The 21,149-nt window shown below is 36.4% G+C and overlaps 1 protein-coding gene across 8 annotated transcripts in view; it reads left to right on the plus strand.

The window, feature by feature from the left end:
• pcdh9 (protocadherin 9) overlaps positions 1-21,149 on the plus strand; it is a 984,999-nt gene that overhangs the window by 621,176 nt on the left and 342,674 nt on the right. The gene's annotated exons all lie outside the window — the stretch shown is intronic.

Raw genomic sequence — 21,149 nt, forward strand, 5'->3', positions numbered from 1 at the left:
TTTCTGGGAGTTGAAGACCCAAACATCGGGGAACCTGCAGGTTGAGAACCATTGGCATAGAGCCTTGTAGAGCATGTTGGGAATGTACTCTTATAGGGCCCTATATTCATTTGTGTGTGTGGAGGGCAGGGACCTAGCTTCACACATTCCTCTAAAAGTGACCTTTGTTTCAGATCATGCTATAAATTCATTTTTTAAAAATAATATTTTGTGCCTCAACATATGTATAACCAAAGACAAATATTTAGCATGTGTTTAGAAGAAATGCCTCCCCAAGTTATGAAAGATGAGTGTTTGGGCATATTATCTTGCATTATCAGGGAAGCTAAAAATGCAAATCTGAAATCTTGGTTGCGGAATGAAAAACAAATAGCTTATTACCAGAAATGGGTAGTCATGTATAAGTCTAGATAGTGTAATAAACACAATGACACAAAAAAATGGTGGGCGTTGAGGCTTATTAAAGCACTCTCTGAGTGGCCAATGAAAAGAGTCTGTCCTTTGTAGAACCTAAAACAAGCAACAAGCCCTTCTACTCTCTCTGGCCTTTTTGAATGTTTGGACAGGAAAATGGTTATAGCGGCTCATCCCCAGAGGCAGATGTCACCCTGAAACAGCACTTTAGCATTCCCTTCTTATTAAATGACCCTCAAGGTATCCATGGGCCACGTAAAAATACACATTATTGTCCCAAAAACTTGCCCTCAACTTATACATAGGGTCTACTTATATGTGAGTATACACAGTACAGTACTTAACTTTAGTGCAACCCTGTGTTAACACAAGAGTGTTCATTCTGTCCAATAGAGGTAAAGCAAAGGCAGCTTAGTAACAAGATAGTTAACAAATGAATAATGCCTAACTTTGTTATGTCACAACCTGCTTAAATTCATACTAGTTTCCAATGGAATCTGTTTGAACAAAGACACACAGAATGGGATTGGGGATCAATTTTTATCATTTGTTTCATGTTAGCTGATGTTTTTTTATAATCATTCAAGACTTTTTTTCTTGATACAAGCAGAGCTGTGGCTCTGAATTCCTTGCCACGCACTTTAATCACACAGTCACCTTTACCTTTGCAGAAGAATGAATCCAGACAGACTTTTGTACTTCTGCTTTTTGTAAACTCAACTGTCGTTTACAGTTTGTCTTAGAAACTCAGCATCATAAATTTTTGAAAAGTACTGCTTGTCTGACCTGGCCCTTGATTTCCATTGTTAAGATTCAGGCTAGCATTCCCATATGGCCCTGCTTAGTTCAAGGGATGTACACGATGGGCCTAGCTGATGTTCCACTATTCCCCAGCAGAATGCCAGCTGTTGGGCATTTGACTTGTTGCTGGGATCCATGCTTAACTGCACTAGTGAGTAAAATCCTGAGTGGGGGAATAAAAATCTGCATTAGTGCTCTTGTGTTTAAATTCAGACATTGAGGCCAAGCAAGCAGGTTAATCTGTACATGCTAGTCAGCGCTCAAAAATCAAGAAATTAGAGCACATCTGGCTTTCTGTTTCCTTCCATCTGTCAGTTCAGAGCACATACTTGACCATATCTTCTCCCTCAACAAGTAAAATATGGAGATAAATGGTGTATGTGTGCATATCACAGAGAGAGAGAGAGAGAGAGAGAGAGAGAGAGAGAGAGACCCCTTTTTAAAAAACTTTGTATCATATACTATTTATTTATAACATTTGTAATATAATTGTCTATAAATATTTTTTCTTTTCTTTTTAATAATAGCTTTTGGTACAGAATATATTTTATGGAGGAGAATTCCAAGTAATGGAAAACACCTATAGAGCCCCTGGTCTTGACTCAGCTTGTTGGTTTCCTATTACATCTTTTCCATTCTACTATAACTGACAGCCTGAGCTATAAATGTGGGTTGAACATGGGACCTTATGCATATCTATCCCATAACCTCAGTGCAGTTCTTTTCTAGGGCCCCTTCTACACAGCTGTATAAAATACACATTGAATTGGGCTATATGGCAGTGTGGACTCAAAAGATCCAGTTGAAAGCAGATATTGTGGATTGTTTGCCATGATATTCTGGGTTATATGGCTATGTGGAAGAGCCCTGGGACATAGGTCTCTAGCAAAAGATGATAGTCAGTAGAACTGAGAAATATCTGTCTAGCACCTGAAGATCCATTGGCAAAGTAGATAATATTGGACAGAATGTGCAACTAAATTCAAGATTTTAGATAAGATCAGAGAGTAAGTCATTTTTTTGTATATGTAACTTTGAATGATAAAATATATAACACCTTTATGCTTATGGCAGTTGATAAAAAGCACTGTTATTGGATAATTAGGTCTCTTAAACTGGCCTTCATTATTTGACTGTCTTTCACATGGTTTTAATTTTCCTTCTGTGATTTTCATGCTGGTTATGGTGAATCAATTGTGTCTCCATCTGGAGGATAAAAGTATGGCATACATAGACAAAATATTTTATAAATTTTGTATATCTGTATTTATAGCTATTAGGGCTGTGCAAAATTATTGTTATTCCTCGTATGTCAGATCAAATTCATTAAATTTGTACTTATGATGTGATATCCGACACGTGGGCATGATCCGCACCAAAAACGTAGGAATCAAGACTTACTCAATACTTTTTCATTTGCATTTTGCAAATCATGGAAGCTTCCCAAAGTCCGTTTCATATTCAGCACAAACAAGCAAAGCCAAGCCAAAAAAGCTGCCTTTTCTCTTTAAATTAATGGCCTCTCACCATTAAGAGAGGGAAGCAGCAGGGAGAAAGCAGAGTTAGCTGGGAAAGAGAGTGAGAAAGCACAGAATTCTGGGAAATGTAGTTTGGAAAGGTGAGGAGCCCTATGCCAAAGAATTCAAAAGGCCCTGCCCTAAACTACATTTCATGTTTCTGATGATGCAGATCTTTTTGTCCATTACAGAATACAATATTGTGAAATGAAGCAAAACTAGATCTTCTTATGATGAATAGCTTTCCACTCTAGAACCATCAGATTTCAAAGTGTGTCTTTAAAAGGGTGCCAAATGGAAAACCCTGTATTCCAAATGGATTATGTTGAGAAATGGGAAAAATGCTGCTGTCTTGTTCTAATGTCTTTTCCAGTGGTTATTTATTTATTTATTTATTTACAGTATTTATATTCCGCCCTTCTCACCCCAAAGGGGAGTCAGGGCGGATCACATTATACACACACAGGGCAAACATTCAATGCCCATAAACACATTGGACAGAGACAGACAACAGACAGACAGACGCAGAGGCAATCTAACCTTCTCCTGAGGGGATGTTTGATTCTGGCCACAGGGGGGAGCAGCTGCTTCATCATCCACTCTGATGGCACTTCCTCACTCCAACGTTGTAAATTAGTTAAACTTGCCTCCCCACTTTTATAAGTGGTACCTTATTTCCTACCTGATAGATGCAACTACTTTCGGGTTGCTAGGTCAGCAACGAGCAGGGGCTATATTTTATTTTTAATTGATGGGTGCTCACCCCGCCACTGGCTGGCCTCGAACTCATGACCTCATGGTCATCACCTATATGATTGTAAATAAGACCCAAAATTACCATATAAAATAATCCTCAATTGTGTAATTATAGTAAATATTTAATTTTCTTATTATTAGATATCTACTTATATGTATTTTTTAAAATACAGTTACACGGAAAGACAGAGTGATTAAGATGAGATCGCATAAAATGTGGACATGGAATAAGCATATATATTATTATAAGCTGACCATTTCCTTCAAAACACATTTTTATATTCCTTGGTCTGGCACAGTTATAATGAAATTATATGCTTTATTGTTGGAGTAGTAAATTTATTTTGAATACCTCAATATTTATAATGTTGTATTTTAAAACTCTTGTTGATTGTATTAGTGGTGGAACTACTGGCCTGCTCTTTGCCAGAAAATGATGTTTCATGGTGTGTTAGACAGGATGAAATGTGTGTGTGTGTGTTTGTGTGAATATGAGACAGAAAGAGATTGTGTGTGCTGTTGTAAGAAAGGGGGGAGGTAGAAAGAGAAAGAGATGGTGCCATCCAAGGAAATGATCTCCAATGAAGGAATGCGCCACATTGTTCTAGATATAATTAAACCTGCCCAGACCAAGGCTGGACCAACTTATTGCTTCATCTCTGTGAAGGGACCATAAGCCAGTAGTTATACAGAACATATAATACAATGGGGAGCTTTTGACACACATTACTGAATTGTCAAAGTAGTTAATTTGGATTGAATTAATTGTAACTGAAAGTTTGGAGACACCAGAGGCTGTTTTAAAACAGAGAGAATTTATTGTGCTAGAGACCATGCCTGATAGTTTCTGAGGATTTCTCTAACTGTAATTTGGAAATGTTCCCTAGCTGACTACACATACACTCTTGTATGTGTGTATGCAAAAGTAAGTCCCATTGAATTTAGTGGGACTTATTTCCACGTTAATGTATATAGCAGTATAGATTCATTTCTAAGCTTTATAGCTTTTTGAACTGAATTGGAATATTGATTGTAGAGACTCAGTTTTTTGGTCTAAATACATAATAGATGATATAACATGCACTGGGTAGGCTCATGTTAAACTGTAAAGCCTATGGGATCATGGCTGGTTGGCGACAAGAAGCAATGCTGCCCTGTCAATTCCCATTTACCACTGGAGCATTGAAAATGAAACAAAACACAAAGCCTTGCCATATTAATTGAGTATTGTTGCTTTTTGTCTTTCCTTTGGTTTAGAGACAAAACACCTGCATTTGGATGATACAATAAAGTAAAATTGCATTTGCCTTCTCTGCTACAAATGGGAGTACAGTTGAGCATCCCTTATCCACAATGCTGAAATCCAAAATATTTTAAAGTCATATTTTCCCACATAAATGGCTAGGGTAGTGACATTTTTGTGTATGATACAATATACACAAACCTTGTTTCATGCACAAAATTATTAATATTCTATACATTATTATATTATAAGTATTCTACAAAATTGTCTTCAGGCTATGAGTATAACGTATACCTATGAAACATAAGTGAACTTCATATTTGCACTTCGGTCACATCTCCAAGATATCTCATCATGTTTGTTTATGCAAATATAGATATTCCAGGATTTAAAAACATCCAAAATGGAAAACACTTATGATCCTAAGCAGTACAAAAAGAGGACACTTAAACAGAGGTTTAGCACATTGTGTGTGACCGATATAAATTACTGTCCCTTGGCTTATCGTGTTGCAAAACTACAGGCAACAACAGTAGGATATCAAAGGGGCTACAATATAATTGTAGGCATTTATCTAGTTGTGCTATTTCAATTATTTCATCTGTAAAATATAAATTTGGACAGCAAGACTTTGCTGTCTAGTTATCATTATATATAACCTGGGGCAATCCTATCTGGTGACATTGAATTTAAGTAATACAAAGTCTATGTTAATATAGATGGTATTTTATCAGCTGAACAATGTATTCACATATCAGGTTGTCTAATACTTGAAGACTTCAGTTATTTGTTTCTTATGGGAAATATTAAGCTGAGGTTCATCCAATGCACTATTGTCATCCTTACACTTCACTCACAAAATGCCCTTCTTTATCCTGCTAAAGCAATATCTCTCTGTACCATAGTGCTCTTCATGCTACAAGTATTTTTAAGCCCTGAAATGCTCCAACTGTATATTTCTATCTGCCTTTAATATAGATGCTGATAAACACACTTGTGAGCTTCAACTTTGTCCTTCTCCTGTACTGACGTCAAGAACAGTTGTTTAAATCTAGATCGTTTAGTTGCCGCTTGAGAAGTATACACAAGTTTTGCTTTTGCCTCCTATGTAGGAAATAAACACCTGCATACGAACTGCTTCTTCTAAAGCAGGTTATGGATACCTGCTCCTTTTCATCATCACTTATCATCCTGCCTACAGGCCCTGTGGAAAATTGCTCCCATTTTCATATCTGTGATCTGTCAAAGTCAAAGATCAAACCAGAAGCCTTCTCTGTGTACTTTGTCAACCTGTGAAGTCTGAGATAAGATGACTTCCTCAAACATTAAGTTCTATGATATATTCCATAGAGAGATAACACCTTAAATCCCAAAGTACCGTCATTTTTATTTGCCTCCTTCCGTCAGCCTAAGACATGTTGCAGATCAGAAATCTTTGTGATATGAGAAATATTTGATTTCATCATATTGAAGTTAAGTTGGTGCAATTTGCTTTAAAATATCTTTGCAACATCTCCACCTTCACCAGAGAGACTAAAGATAAACTTGAAAGGTGTTTAGGGGAGAGAGAGGCAAGGAGGATTCTGAGGGGAAGGAGGGGGAAAGGGAATATTTGTGCCAGCCATCATAAAGATGGGAGATCAAACTGAACCATGCTACTAGTAAATACTGAAAATTATATTCATGCCTGACTCCAACCCTGCATCTACACAGTTATCTAAATTCTGTTTTTCATCCTGAAACAGAGTATTGGGACTTGGATTGTATGTAGCCCCTTTTGAAAAGTATGTTCATCCCCTCCCCTTGAGAAAGAGTTCTACAAGATGTGTACTAGAGCAGAAAATATTTTGCTCCTTCAGGTCAACAATGAAGCAGAAGCTCTCTACGTTAAATCAACTTTGGGATTGATGGTAACAACACATTCCTTGAGAATATCCCTGCACTCAATTAAATGCATTTTAATTGTATCTTTTTAGAAGCAAGTAGGATAAAAGCTTCTGTATGCTTTGGTCCATAAACCAATGTAACCTGTTGCTGAAACAACTTTGAAGTATCTGGCTTCAGGTCTAGAGTTCATGGACAGAGGAAGTTTGGCATAATGAACTTAACATATTTAAATTAAGTATTGGGGAAGTCATGATGCACATGATGTACTAAGTTAGCTATATTATCTTTGACAATCCATGTCCACTTTCAGCTTTTCCACATTGCCTCCATTTATCTAAGCTGACAGCTGTGGTGTCTGTGGTATTAGTAGATGTATGGCTGCCTTCTAGAATCATAGCATGTTACAAAAGCTTATCCTCAAAGGGCAGTCCTGATGCTGCTGCTACTTTTTTGCGCTCTCAGGAGAAGGCATGACTGATGACTCAGAATTAATTGTAACCCAGCGAGGTGTCAGTGACAGATATCCATTACACGCACTAGTACTTGTGTGCAGGAGGCAATTTTCTAATGTGCTATTCCCCCTCGAGCAGTCCTCAATTGAGACTTCCTTTTTTTAAAAAAAAAAAAGCTTTTGCAAAGGATTGTGCATGCATATAGATTTCTCTGATGTATTGTATTGGAATTAGTACAATGCTGCATAGTTTTGTATTGAAGTTTTTTTTTATGTTTGTTTATGTTCTTGCTGACCCAGAAACAAATTCATCTGGTATATAAGTAGTAAAGGAAGATGCTTGGCTTGAGCGACAATGCCTTATGGTGCACTGAAGAATGAAGTTGGATGAAATAAGAAGTTACATGTTAGCCAAAATGATAGAAAAAAAGCAAGTTCATTGCCATGGAAAGATGGGATGGTGGTCCAAATATCCACATCAGAATGAATGTTGCTGGTATTGTTTGTTATAACAAAAATCACCAGATCACTGAAATATGTAATACAGTAGAGTCTCACTTATCCAACACTCGCTTATCCAACTTTCTGGATTATCCAACACATTTTTGTAGTCAATGTTTTCAATATATCGTGATATTTTGGTGCTAAATTCATAAATACAGTAATTACTACATAGCATTACTGCGTATTGAACTACTTTTTTCTGCCAAATTTGTTGTCTAACATGATGTTTTGGTGCTTAATTTGTAAAATCATAACCTAATTTGATGTTTAATAGGCTTTTCCTTAATGCCTCCTTATTATCCAACATATTCGCTTATCCAACATTCTGCCGGCCCGTTTATGTTGGATAAGCGAGACTCTACTGTAATACCATTTTTACAATTCATGAGACAGCTAGTCACATTGCAAATGAATTTTCAAAACTTAAACATGCTCCCTCAAAAAGTTGATCTATCCCAATAATTCCCATTCTAACAATGGGTTAAAGTAATCTTGTTGTAAGATTACCCAAAATGCATAAGTCAATGGTAAGATTTTTTTACCTAACCCCCCCCCCCTCCTTTGCCATTAAACATGTTTGAATAAACAAACTTAACAATCTGGGTTTTATTGCATTGAATCATCCTTTCATGGCATTTACACATATTGATGCTAGGACCATACCAGGTTGATTGCACATCAGTATTTCTGTATTGGCAGTGCTTAACCACTCATAACTGGAATGTCTAGTGAAGGGAACTCCACCTTTCTACATTTTTGCAATTGCATTACTATTTTTTCAATTTTTAAAAAGAAAAACTCTATTGTTTCTATGAAGTTTAGTTAAAAGTATTTTTTTTAAGAAATGATTTTTTTTTTCTGAGAAAGGGAGTGGAGGAGAGGGGAAGACCTAGACCAGGGGTCCTCAAACTTTTGAAGCAGAGGGCCGGTCCACTATCCTTCAGACTGTTGAGGGGCCGAATTATCATTTGAAAAAAAATACAAACAAATTCCTATGCATACGGCACATGTCTTATTTGTAGTGCAACAACAACAACAACGAAAGAACAATACAATATTTAAAAATGAAAACAATTTTAACCAACATAAACCTATCAGGATTTCAATGAAAAGTGTGGGCCTGCTACTGGCCAATGAGATTGTCAAGTTAATTAGGACTGTTGTTGTTGTGTGCCTTCAAGTCATGTCAGACTTTGGCCGAGCCTAAGTCTAAAATTAATTATTTATTTACTGCATTTATTTACTACATTTATATCCCACCCTTCTCACCCCGAAGGGGACTCAGAGCTGTTGTATGTACATACAATATATTATATTATTAGCATAGCACAATATTAGCATTATATATTACTAAAGTAAAGTCTCGCTTATCCAACATTCTGTATTATCCAAAGCAATTTGCCTTTTAGTAGCCAATGTTTTTGTAGTCAAATTTTCAATACATTGTGAAGTTTTGGTGCTAAATTCGTAAATACAGTAATTATTACATAACATTATCATGTATTGAACTGCTTTTTCTGTTGTAAAACCTATTTTTGTGCTTAATTTGTAAAATCGTAATGTAATTTGATGTTTAATAGGCTTTTCCTTAATCCCTCCTTATTATCCAACATTTTCGCTTATCCAACGTTCTGCTGGCCCGTTTATGTTGGATAAGTGAGTACTGTATATTGAACTATACCACTATACTATTATATAATATGTAATATATAACACATAATTAATATTATTATATGGTATTATTATTAGTATTATATTGTATAACATAATATTATTATCAATATTATATGTATATACAATATATTATATTATTAAACCTGATATAAAAATATTATATTATAAAACTGAGGGCGGGGGCCAGGTAAATGACCTTGGAGGGCCGCATCTGGCCCCCGGGCCTTAGTTTGGGGACCCCTGACCTAGACAATCCTTCCCTCTGATGTCACTTCTTTGCTGGCATGTCAGGAGGTGGTGGACCAATAACAGGTAGTCCACATGCAATAGGGACCTTTGGTTTGCCACCTCTATGTGATAATGTCCTCTGTTAAAGACCAATGATTAATAAAAAAGAAATTCCATATATGGTAAATTTATTTCCTTTGTTATACCTGTCGAAACAAGCTTTAGCTACTTCATTTTACTGTGTGTTTCAAGAGCAAAATATCATAACATTAGATCAGAAGAGTTCTGTTTCACGCTTTCCAAGAACATTTGCTGATTTAGTTCCAAGACTAATACCATGTAGCTTCACTGAGATATTTATGTCAACAAGTAGTTTTAAGCTACAAAGCAATCTCAGCCAGCATGCAACCTGATGTTTCTTTTATGTTTTCTTTTTTCTCTTTTTTAAAAAAATAAAACAATAGTCAAGTAGGAGCCATTTGAGATTTGTCATGATGTATATTAAAAAAAGGTAAACGTTTCCCCTGACGTTAAGTCTAGTCATGTCTGACTCTGGGGATTGGTGCTCATCTCCATTTCTAAGCCGAAGAGCCGGTGTTGTCCGTAGACACCTCCAAGGTCATGTGGCCGGCATGACTGCATGGAGCGCTGTTACCTTCCCGGCAGAGTTGTGCCTATTGATTTACTCAAATTGGCATGCTTTCGAACTGCTAGGTTGGCAGAAGCTGGAGCAACAGCGGGCACTCACTCCGCTCCTGGGATTTGAACCTGGGACCTTTCGGTCTGCAAATTCAGCAGCTCAGTGCTTTAACACACTGAGCCACCAGGGCTCCGTCATGATGTATGCATAGTATATAAAAGGACTGAAGGAAAAAATGAGCAGAAAATGTGGTACAGTTCCTGATGAGCTGCAGAACAATTAGGATTAATCTCCTTTCCAATACCCCAAGTGTCTTGGATGAAGTGCATGTTGCAAATGCGGAAGATAATACTTAGTATGGCTGCAATACTTTGTCCACACTAGTCTTCATATATTTTATCTCTGGAAGCCTTACAATAAGCATGACAGATAGACCCATGTTATCATTGCAGAAAAGGAGATGAAACTAGGAACAATGGAGTGTTGAAAGATTCCTGGTAAGTCTATGGCTAAACGTAATTTTAAATCATACCTTCTGGCTCACTGTTCAGTCTCTTTATCTGCCTACTAGTTATCAGTACACTGTCAGGACTGTGGAATTAGCAAATGCTGCATAGTTTCTTGAGTCTTGTTTTATGAAGTCCTCCAATTAAACTGCTTGGCTTAGCTGATGAGCTTGTATTATGCTAGTAGTGTCTCCTGCAGGCTAGCTGTGATCTAGCTATGTCGAGTCTGCCTGCTTCAAAAGTTTCAAACACTTAGAAAAGCATACAACTCTCTTTAAGTGAACAATTTTGTAAGTCAAGTGTTTGAAACCTGAGGTTAATCATAATGTACAGGGAGGGCCATATCCCATTAGATAAAAACCTGCTACCTTTACACAAGAGCTGTGACCTCCTAGATTGCCAAGGTCACATGCTCTGTTATAGAAAGCTAACCAAACGGAATACTAAAGGGATTGTCACTGTCTCTTTTCTTTTCTCCCCTCTAACAGAAGTTTTCCTACCTTGTTATCCCTGTGTGAATCTTTATGTCAACTTCAGTGACTGACATGGAGAAAAGCACAGCCAGTTTCCAAAAGAATAATTATCAGAAGGGATGTTGCATCAACCACTGTTCCTGACATTTGGCCACAAAAGCTCCACATATCTTGTACATATTAGAGTCAGTGCCTTACATTTTGTCACATTTTCAAGTGACTGAGAAACAGAACCCAGAACGAAGTTGTGTAGACTGAAAGCACACTTGATGCTTTTATGACCTAGGTCACACATTAAAACTGGAAGCTGGATATGTCCCCTTCCTTTCCTGCATAAGTGAATGTAAAACACACCCTTTAGAAAAAAGATACAGAAACTCAAGAGACAGGAATGGGGAAGAGGAGTGGGCTGAAGAAGAAAACAAACTCACAGAATGTGTCCTCTTATTGAGCAGAATGAGACAAGTCCTTGGGGAGGCGTTTTTGGGTGTGATGGAAGTTTTAATTTTTGAACTCATTATTATTTTGGGTCTCTCAAGGATGAAATATGTTCAAATGGTTTTTTATCTTGAGGCAAATTAGCTAGTTTGGCTTTGACTTGGGTTCATTTTCTGGAATTTGCTCTATCTCAAGGCAGGTCATAAAAATTTTAGAATGTTAGAGAGTTCTGGGTTGTCAGATGTGTGTGCCTGCGTGTGAAAGGGGAGGAAAGGTAAAATTCATATAAGGGGATGAAACTTAAAGGGGAAAGGGAGCCAAGAGAATATTTTCAATTTGGGAAGATAGAATAACTCATGTAAGTGAAATGGTGGGCAGGAAACTGAAGCCATGCATTCTTTTTCCTTCTGTTTGTGAAATGTTATAGTCCTTTTCAAGAATATGCAATATAATAAGTAAACTACCATTGATAAGATATACAGTTTTGGGCTATGAGTAATTAAGTATCTGAACTTCAACTGGAATTGTTAAATAGAACATCTGTTATAAGCAATGCTATTGTCTATGTATGTCACTTTGAAACGTACATAATAATTAATGAAGAAACAAAGTCTAGTTTATGTATATCCTACAAACCTCAAAAAGAAGCTGTTTTTCCTTCCTTTTGATTCATAAATACTTACTAAGGGAGAAACAAAACTACCCCTGTTTCCTTTTTCTAATTTCATTGAAGAGTGTAATAAATAAATATTTTAATGATCAAGTTGGTTGACTTAAATTGTTAGCACAGTTGTTAAGATCATGAATCAAAATAGATGAATCATTGGTGTCTATCACTGGACATGGAAGAAATTGAGGATTTAAATGAATTTCAGTTGCATTTTTTACAAGAAGTTGTATTTCAACAACTTTCAGCCATCCAACCATTTGCTCATGAGTTTCTGTTACAGATAAAGATGCTTTATTGTAAGTCATCATGCCATTTGAACAGTTTGAAGGATGTAAACCTACCACCCCAAACTCTGAAATAAATGTCAACATCCAGGTGTTCTATTACATTCCAAGTTATCATTGATGTTGTGCAGTTGGTTAGGATCTTTCACAATGCTACCTAATGCTAATTTAACCTAAGCATATGACTGGGATTGATTTCCTCAGCTTCAGAAACATTAATTCTTATTCTAAAAGACTAAATGTGGAAATTATTAACATTAGTTGACTCCCAGTTGAGTAAGATAAAGCAAGGAGTTAGATTAGATTAAATTGTAAAAATATTTGCTTGTTAGGTGGAAAATTTATTTCACATTCCAATGAAAAGAAGTACAAGCAGATAGTGGGTGCTTTATTACAAAAAAAATGGTTTCATGCTAATTGAATAGCTCAAGTAAAATATAAACTGCTCTGCCTCATGTGATACCTTCCCATTTTGAATTCTAAGTCTAGCCTAAGGTGCTAAAAAGTTGGCTGAACCAAACATAACTTTAGCAACAACAACAACATCAACAACAAACTATGGATTCTTAGAGGAAAATGATCTGTTGCTGTTTGATTGCTTAATGTTGCAATTAAACACTAATTGCTAAAGGCTTGAAGTAGCTAAATTGATATGGTTTGTGAAGAACATTATAACAGTATTTTGGGTGTGTGTAATTGGCATTATTTTGTGTGTGCATAGAAAGAAAAGAGGTTAAAACACCATGAGCGGACAGTATGTTAAATAAGACTAGGGATGAAAAAAAATGTCTCCAGCTCCTTTCTCACATCTCATCTGTATTACATTCTCAGATTTACTTCACATTGGATGCTAAAACTTTGTGGGAGATTTTAATGTCATGCTCAAAATTGCTGACTTTTAAAATAAATTTTCCCTAATATACATTTTCAGAAATTACCTCTTTGATCAATGTACTGAATCTACACACTGACTAAACTAGATTTCAATTAAATGCTGTGAATTATTACTCAGAAACACTTTATTACTCAGAAACATTCTGCAACATTTCTAAATATCTAATTCATGAACCGAGATACATATTTTCTCCTTGTGCACTTTCTCAATTTCTAATTACCTCATCAAATGGGTCAATTTGCCTGTCACATGCAGCTTCCTCTCCACTTTCAGCATGGAGCCCATTAGACAGGAACTTCCCACCAGGCTCCATGCTGAAATAGGAGAAGGAGGGATCCATGCTGCCGCTGCAACATGGGATCCTTCCTGTGTTACCCTATCAGCAATGGGGGGAAATCGGGTAATGACACTTCCCCCCATAGGGTAGGGGTAACTGTAAGGCAGGGTGATGTGGAGCATGGAGTAATGGGTTCTCCAGGCCCCCAGTCATGAGCCCTTGGATTCACTACAATGTGGGCCTTTGTGATGAGGTCCTAAGGCATTCTCATGTCTCAGCAGATGTAGAAATGCTCCCTTTGTTGAGACAAAGAAATCCCAAGGATTTTTCCATCTTTAAATCAGACCATTGCAAAATATTGTCTTAGTATGTTTCAGACTATTTTTTCAAAAGAAAATGTTGTTCACCATATAGCTGTTTCTTGTAGAATGAATGTCATTTGACACTACTTGAACTGTCATGGCTAAATGCTATGAAATCATGGGACCTGTTATTTTAAAAGATTTTCAGCCTTCTCTGGCAAAGAGTGCTGGTGCCTCACCAATCTACAAGTCTGATGATTCCATAATATTGAGCCATGATAGTTAAATAAATGTCAATCTGCATTAATTCTATGTGGTATATGTAGCCCTAGTGTTTTATCCCATCTATAGAATGCCAACCTAGCTGGCTAATTATTTTCATCTTTGAGCCAAACTTGTCATAAGATAACCTTTCTGCCTCCTCTGAATAAGATATTAGAGGTACTTTTATTGTGCAAAGGATGAACTCAAGGTAGAATGCACTGGCAGAGTGACAGCACAATGCTATGTGTGTCAAGCTGAATGGAATGGATTTTGTCTTGTAAGTTGATATTGCATTCTCAGTGGCAGCTACAATTTAGAAAATATTTAAATAATTTATAGGCAAAGCACTTTGGGGAGTCTGAGTGAGAAGTGTTACCTTTGAGTCCTCTTTGATTTGAGAGGATATAGAAATATAAACCAGACAAGTTGGACTTCTTTCCTTTTTTTATTGATTAGAAAAGGCAGAAGGGATTTAGGTGGACCTTTTGCATCACTGTTTTAATGTACTGATGGTCAAGAAATGAAGGTGTACTACTAACCACTCTAAGGCTAAAGTAGGATCACCCAACAATTGAGTGAGTCAAAAGGTGATGTATCATTACTACCTCATCCCAAGATTCTAGTGAACTACATGAAAGTATGAAATATAGTTTCCTATCATGTTAGGCATCTGAATTTTTTTTACCAGAGATTCTAATCTTATAGGTTTGAGGGTATTATATGCAGTAACAAACCAATTTTCCATGGAGTTACTGAATGCACAGTAGGAAACTACAGCCACTTATCCTGAATAGTGTCATCTCTGTTGACTGTATATTTGCAAACATGTATGATTTGCTGTTATACTAAGTAGCAATAGATAGATTTTTTAAAAAAGAAAAAGAAAGAAAGAAAGTGGCCTAGAAGTGATGGCATGTACAATACAAGTCTACCAGGCATATATTTTCAAACAAAGCAAAATTCTGCCTTGAATTCTTTGGCACAAGAATGATATAATGCTCAGCAGTTTCTCCCCCAAATCAGTTGTTAGTTCCCTTCCTGCTAAGTATCTCAGTAGTGACTATATTCTCACATATGGTTTATAACTTTCTGTAAGTTTAGGTATAATGTGAACGATTGCATATTCAATGTGAAAAGAGATTTTTATGTTATTTTAATACTACATGGACAACCTATAAGACTGACACAACCTTAAAAAAGAGCACATGCTGAAAAAGATATGTTCAGGAACTGTCTTTTAAATATTCATAATACCTAATAATAAAAACCAGGCTTTTCATGAAATCTAATATGCTGTGACAAGTAGGGCATAATGGTTCCCTATCTGAACAAGTTAAGAATGTTTTCCAAGAAAAGAACAGTAAAAAAGTAATTATGAGAAAAGCATCTTTTTTAGGATGAATATGTCTGCATTTATTGGGCTCAGATTGCCAGTCCAGAGGTGGCACCAGAATATAGAAGTAATGTCCAAAAAAGTAACTCGCTGTTGTAACAGATTTCATATTTTGCCAGTTGTTTTCAATTATTTTTAAACTACCAAATTAAAGCCTACATGATCCATATTGAGCAAAATTAGTTGATTTACTAAGCATACTAGAGTGGATTTATAGAGAATTTGGAAGCTCACATGATTAGAAGGCTGCCTATCAAGAAATAATTAAAGAAAGTAATAGAAAATAAAGAAATACCAGTTTTAAAGAATTCAGGGATATGTTTGTCTCTGTGTGTGTGTGATAGTGTGAGAAACCTGATGTTATGTTAAAGAGGTAACAAAATGAAAATCGGGAAGGTTGATCTGTTTAATAGAATGGAAACCTGGCACCTGACTTGAAACAACACATCTGAAATGGGATCTAGTGACGATATCACATTCGTGTTTTAAAGTGGCTACTCTCATTTTTCTATTGCGTGGCTGCCTCCTGGTTCATTCTGGGAAAAGTAAGTTTCAAGCGAGTCCTTTGGAATTCTCAGTCATAGAGGTCCTTGACTTCCCTAAACTACATTCCCCAGAATTATGCAGAAGGCATCCACATGATAAGAAAGTTGTAGCCCACACTTTAAAATATGAATGTGATAAAGTAGTAGGGGTCTTAGAACCTCATCACATGCATACTTTCTTCTGTTTCTAGACACTTCAAAAATTGAGGCCATCAAATGAGGCAAGAGTACTTCTGGGGGTTGTCCATGGGAGTCCCGTTTTAAAGTGCCTAAAATCGGGCATTTCTGGAGTTGGGTAGCTATTGACTCATGACCTCTTTATTCACTTGGAAGCGAGGAAATATGAGCACATGAAAGTCTAATGGCAATGTTGTCAGATGTTTCTGTTATATTTTATGAAAACAAATGTGTGCTGTTAAAACAGTAGGAGTAGCACATTTGATGTGGGAGACAGCAATTATCTGGTTGTAAACAACATGGAAAGGCATGAAACACAGTGCTAAAGAGGACACCCCCCCTCCCCCGCTTCATAGGATGAGGTCCTTAGTAGACCATACATTGAACGTGCCCAAAACGTGATGCAACAGTTTAAAAAGACAATGTGATCATAAGCTCCCTTGAAACTTGCCAGGAAGTCCTATTTAAGACACCATCTTAAGACAACTGCCAAGTCATGCATGACAGTGTAGGGCAATTTTTCTTCCTCTCTAATGTTTTCAAAGAATTGAAACCTCCAAATTCAGTCCCATTTGGGGAACTGAAAAATGTTCATTTCACCCCTACCTGGGAGTAAGGCTTCATCTACACTGACATATAATCCAGTTTCTAAATCCAGATTATCTTCTTTGAACTGAATTATATGGCAGTGTAGTCTCAGATAATCTGAATTTTAAAACTGTGTGGATCTAGCCTAAATTTGTTGAAAAGATGGGATTTGTAATGGGATTTGCTTCTAAACAGAGAGACATAGAATTATGCTTGTAATATTTGTAATGTTAGGTGATTGGTTTCTGCTGCTCTGTACTCCATGATTTAAGTATCTGTTTATTCATTTATGTCTCTGTTTGATTAATGGGCTGTTTTATAGAATGGACTTGGATTGTGTAATAAAATCAAATTAAAAAAAACAATTATAGTAAATTAAACTGTTGCCTTACCTAATCATTCCTTGCTTCTGTCCACTAAAGGTGATGTAAATAAGAGTACTTCAGATAATACATTCAGATTCAAAACAAAAGATATTGAAGGTTAGCAATAGATAACACAGTCTGCATCCTTCCATTTCTATATTCTCTCATCATTTATTCATCTACTTTGTAGTTTTTTCAATGTATTCAAAGCATTTCAAATGTATTGTCCCAATAAATCTTTACCATCAGTCAAGAAAGGTCAGTCATTGCTTTCCAGATACTGTAGATGTAAAGATGCAACAGAAAGAGTAGTAGCCTTGCTCTCTACTCTTAGTAAGTTCACACTCAAAGTTCTACACATTCTTATTAAGAACAAAACTTACATTCTAACCCATGGTACTAGAGAACAACTACAAAGGTCACTTAAAGCAGAAGTGAACAAATTCCAGCAGGACTGCTGACCTGAAGGTGGGTTGCTGACCTGAAGGTTGCCGGTTCAAATCCGGGGAGAGTGCAGATAAGCTCCCTTTGTGAGCTCCAGCTCTCCATGCAGGAACATGAGAGAAGCCTCCCACAAGGATGGTAAAACATTAAAACATCCAGGTGTCCCCTAGCAACATCCTTGCAGGCAGCCAATTCTCTCACATCAGAAGCGACTTGCACCAAAAAATAAAAAATGAACAACTCCCATCATTTTTTATTATTCATCATACAGACAGGGGATAACGGGAGCTTATGACTCTGAGGTTGGGGAAAGTTTGAAATACATTCTTCAAGTCAGGCAGCCTATCCACAAGCCTTGTCTCTAACTTCAAACCCCACTGTCCTGACTAAACAGAACAAAGTGCAGCCTTCCACATGTTACTGTATCCTGACTCCTTTCTACTCTAGTCATGATGTCTAATAATAAGGAATACAATAGTTGGGGCCCACCATAAAATGATATGGTGGGCTGTTTTCAGCATACAGGTCTTGAATGTGGGATGGAGTATAATTATGTTTTTGGAATACTAAGTTTACTCTGGATGATGTCTCCCAAATATTCTTTTTGTAAGTATTAAGTATGTGTGAGTGTGTGAGAGAGTGTAATTATTTCTACCAGTACTATCACAAAGTAGGCTGTCTTGTAAACTCCATGCTTGCTTAGATTTCTTCTGCATTCAGTTTTATGCCATTGTCATTCCAGTTGTTTTGTAATCCACTTAATCACTGGCAACTCCCTAGTAACAAGTGACTAGTTTGGCACCATTCCATGGAACAGAATACATGAATTTTGTCCACTGCCTCTTCTATCTTTTAGAAGTCAACTAGAATCAGCAATAATACTCAAAGAAACTTTCCCAAAAGAGGTCAAACATCTGGACCATTTTAAATATTCCCTGTCACAGTGGTTCAGAGTTATAGGGAATCCAGATTTCACAGTAATAACTGCCAAATATTTAAATGTAAATAATTGGCGAATTACAGATACAAATGGAAATTACAGGTTTAGATAGAGAGATAATGACCCAGACCTTTATTTCGACACATGTAAATAACATAGACCAGTAGAAATAGGTTAAACTATCAATTTATACATTCCACAGATCAACTAACAACGCAATCTGAAATTTGCAGGGAATAGGAACTCAAAAATGGACTATATATTGATATGACTTGGAAAGCCACTCGTATAATTTGCTTTACTGATATTGTATGCATTGGCACTATGTTCAAAAGACTCACAGTTGGTAAAAACTGAACTGAATCTTATAATGCTGTTCCTTTGTCCCTTATGATAAGAGAATTACATTTGAAGCCTTCATCATACATGCGTGTCTGCATGTGGGCATGTATGTGTGAGAGTGTACACATATAGCTATATGTTCAGTTTCTCTTTAAATCAGTCTGAAATCTTTGATCTTAGGCCCACTGGGAGTTTCATTTTCTTTTCTGAAATATCTTTTTTTGAAAAAAAAATACAGGGATATATCCCAAACAGTAATACAATTTGCTCTGCATATCCTTTAATCCTAGCCATAGTACCTGGAGAGAAATGAAAAGAAAGTCTTTCAATTCTCATTTATTCTTAAGATCTATGTAATACTGTGCTGCAGGAGAAGAAAGAATAAGAGAGGGACTTTTATGTAGTTATTCAAGTAATTTCATCTTTCTCAGATTACTTTTATGTAGAAGCATGTGGATACAATTGGAGACAAATTGCTATAACATGAAACGGATTTGAGCCTGTGGTAGCATCTTCCACTCTAGTTGTATCTGCTAAAGAAGGTTTTAATACACAACAATAACAGCAACTTTATGAAAATAGTACTTTACAGAAGTGCATTTTCACATATCCTGTGTCTTTTGTCATGGAATGTTTCATACTATAATTAATCTATAATTACTATTTTGAGGATTGTTTTTTACATTGATAATGCTTAATTTGAAAAAGTGAAGTCATATAGTGTGCAAATTCTCTAGTAACACTAGATCTAGTTTTAGCAGGGTAGTTCCACTTTAACTTCCATGACAACATTCTATGAGATCCCGGGATTTGTAGTGCAGGGAGGGGAGTTCAAAAATGTCTTCCAGAGAATTTTAGTGTTTTGTGTGTCACTGAAGTACATACTTCAGAAGTAAATAACATGTAACCATGACAGTTAAAGTGTTATAATTATTTATTGTGGAAGAGCCCACTCCACCAGGATAGCCTGTGTTAGATAGATATTACATCATTCTGACACATTGCAGCATTTCTCACCCAGTATTACTGCTGATGTGGCAATGACTGTTAGGCCACAACATATCCCCTCCCATACACAAACACAGTCTGTTACTGCCAAAGAGTGATGTGTTGTTGTTGTTGTTTTTGTTACATCCCACTTTTCAATTGCAACTCAAGGCAGCTTACAATTTAAAAGAACAATATATAAATTAAATATATAAAACCTGAACATTAATACTATTTGCAGTATTAAACAATTCATGCCTCAAATTAAAAACAAAATTCAATTAAAAAGATAAGATAGCTCCTTAAAATATTCATTAAAAATACAGCAAACCATAGCCTGTTTTTTTTAGAATGTTTTAAAAACTCAATTGAATACAAAAAGTTTTAGCTTATTGATGGAAGGACAAAAAAGAGAGGACAATTCTGGCCTCTCTGAGAAGGGAATTCCGAGTCTAAGAACCACAGAGTATGCACATAAGTGATACTATACATATTTAATGCATATTATTTCAAATTTACCAGGTAGGTAGGTCAATAGAATAAAGAAATAAAAAACTCATGTGAGATATCTCCATCCTGTATGACAATTCAACAACTTTATTTTTCATCCAACTGTTCACAGTTTGTGCAAGATCTGTTGGTACAAATCACAACTGTATGTGTGTGCATGCACATACATTTTGGGAAAATATAGACCACTTATACAGACACAAACAAACCATTCAATGGCACCCTCCCAGTCCATAGAACAAGACAGCAGCAATAACAGTTGTCATAAAACTGTTTTCACAATTGAAATACATTTTAACCAGTTCAGATACTTTTGCTTTGAGAGTACACACACCCACAGATCCTCTAAATGTTTCACCAGTGAGAGAGAAAAAAGAAGCATCTCCTTCAGAGTATGAAATCAACAAGGATTTTAATCCCAGATGGCTAGAGAGATAGACAGTAGAAGCAAGTATATTCACAGAATACACAAAGCTGCCCCTGGTGATCCTGACTGCTTGTCTCCCACACTGGTTATGCAAAGAGATGTTATGCTGGGGATGGGGAAAGCCTGAGAAGAAATGCAAGGAAAGAATCTATCAAAGAGACTGCTCATAGACAAAAGAAGAGCACTAATCCAGGATGTCCTGTGCTC

Source organism: Anolis carolinensis, chromosome 3 (assembly GCF_035594765.1).
Source record: "Anolis carolinensis isolate JA03-04 chromosome 3, rAnoCar3.1.pri, whole genome shotgun sequence".
Taxonomy (NCBI): Eukaryota; Metazoa; Chordata; class Lepidosauria; order Squamata; family Dactyloidae; genus Anolis; species Anolis carolinensis.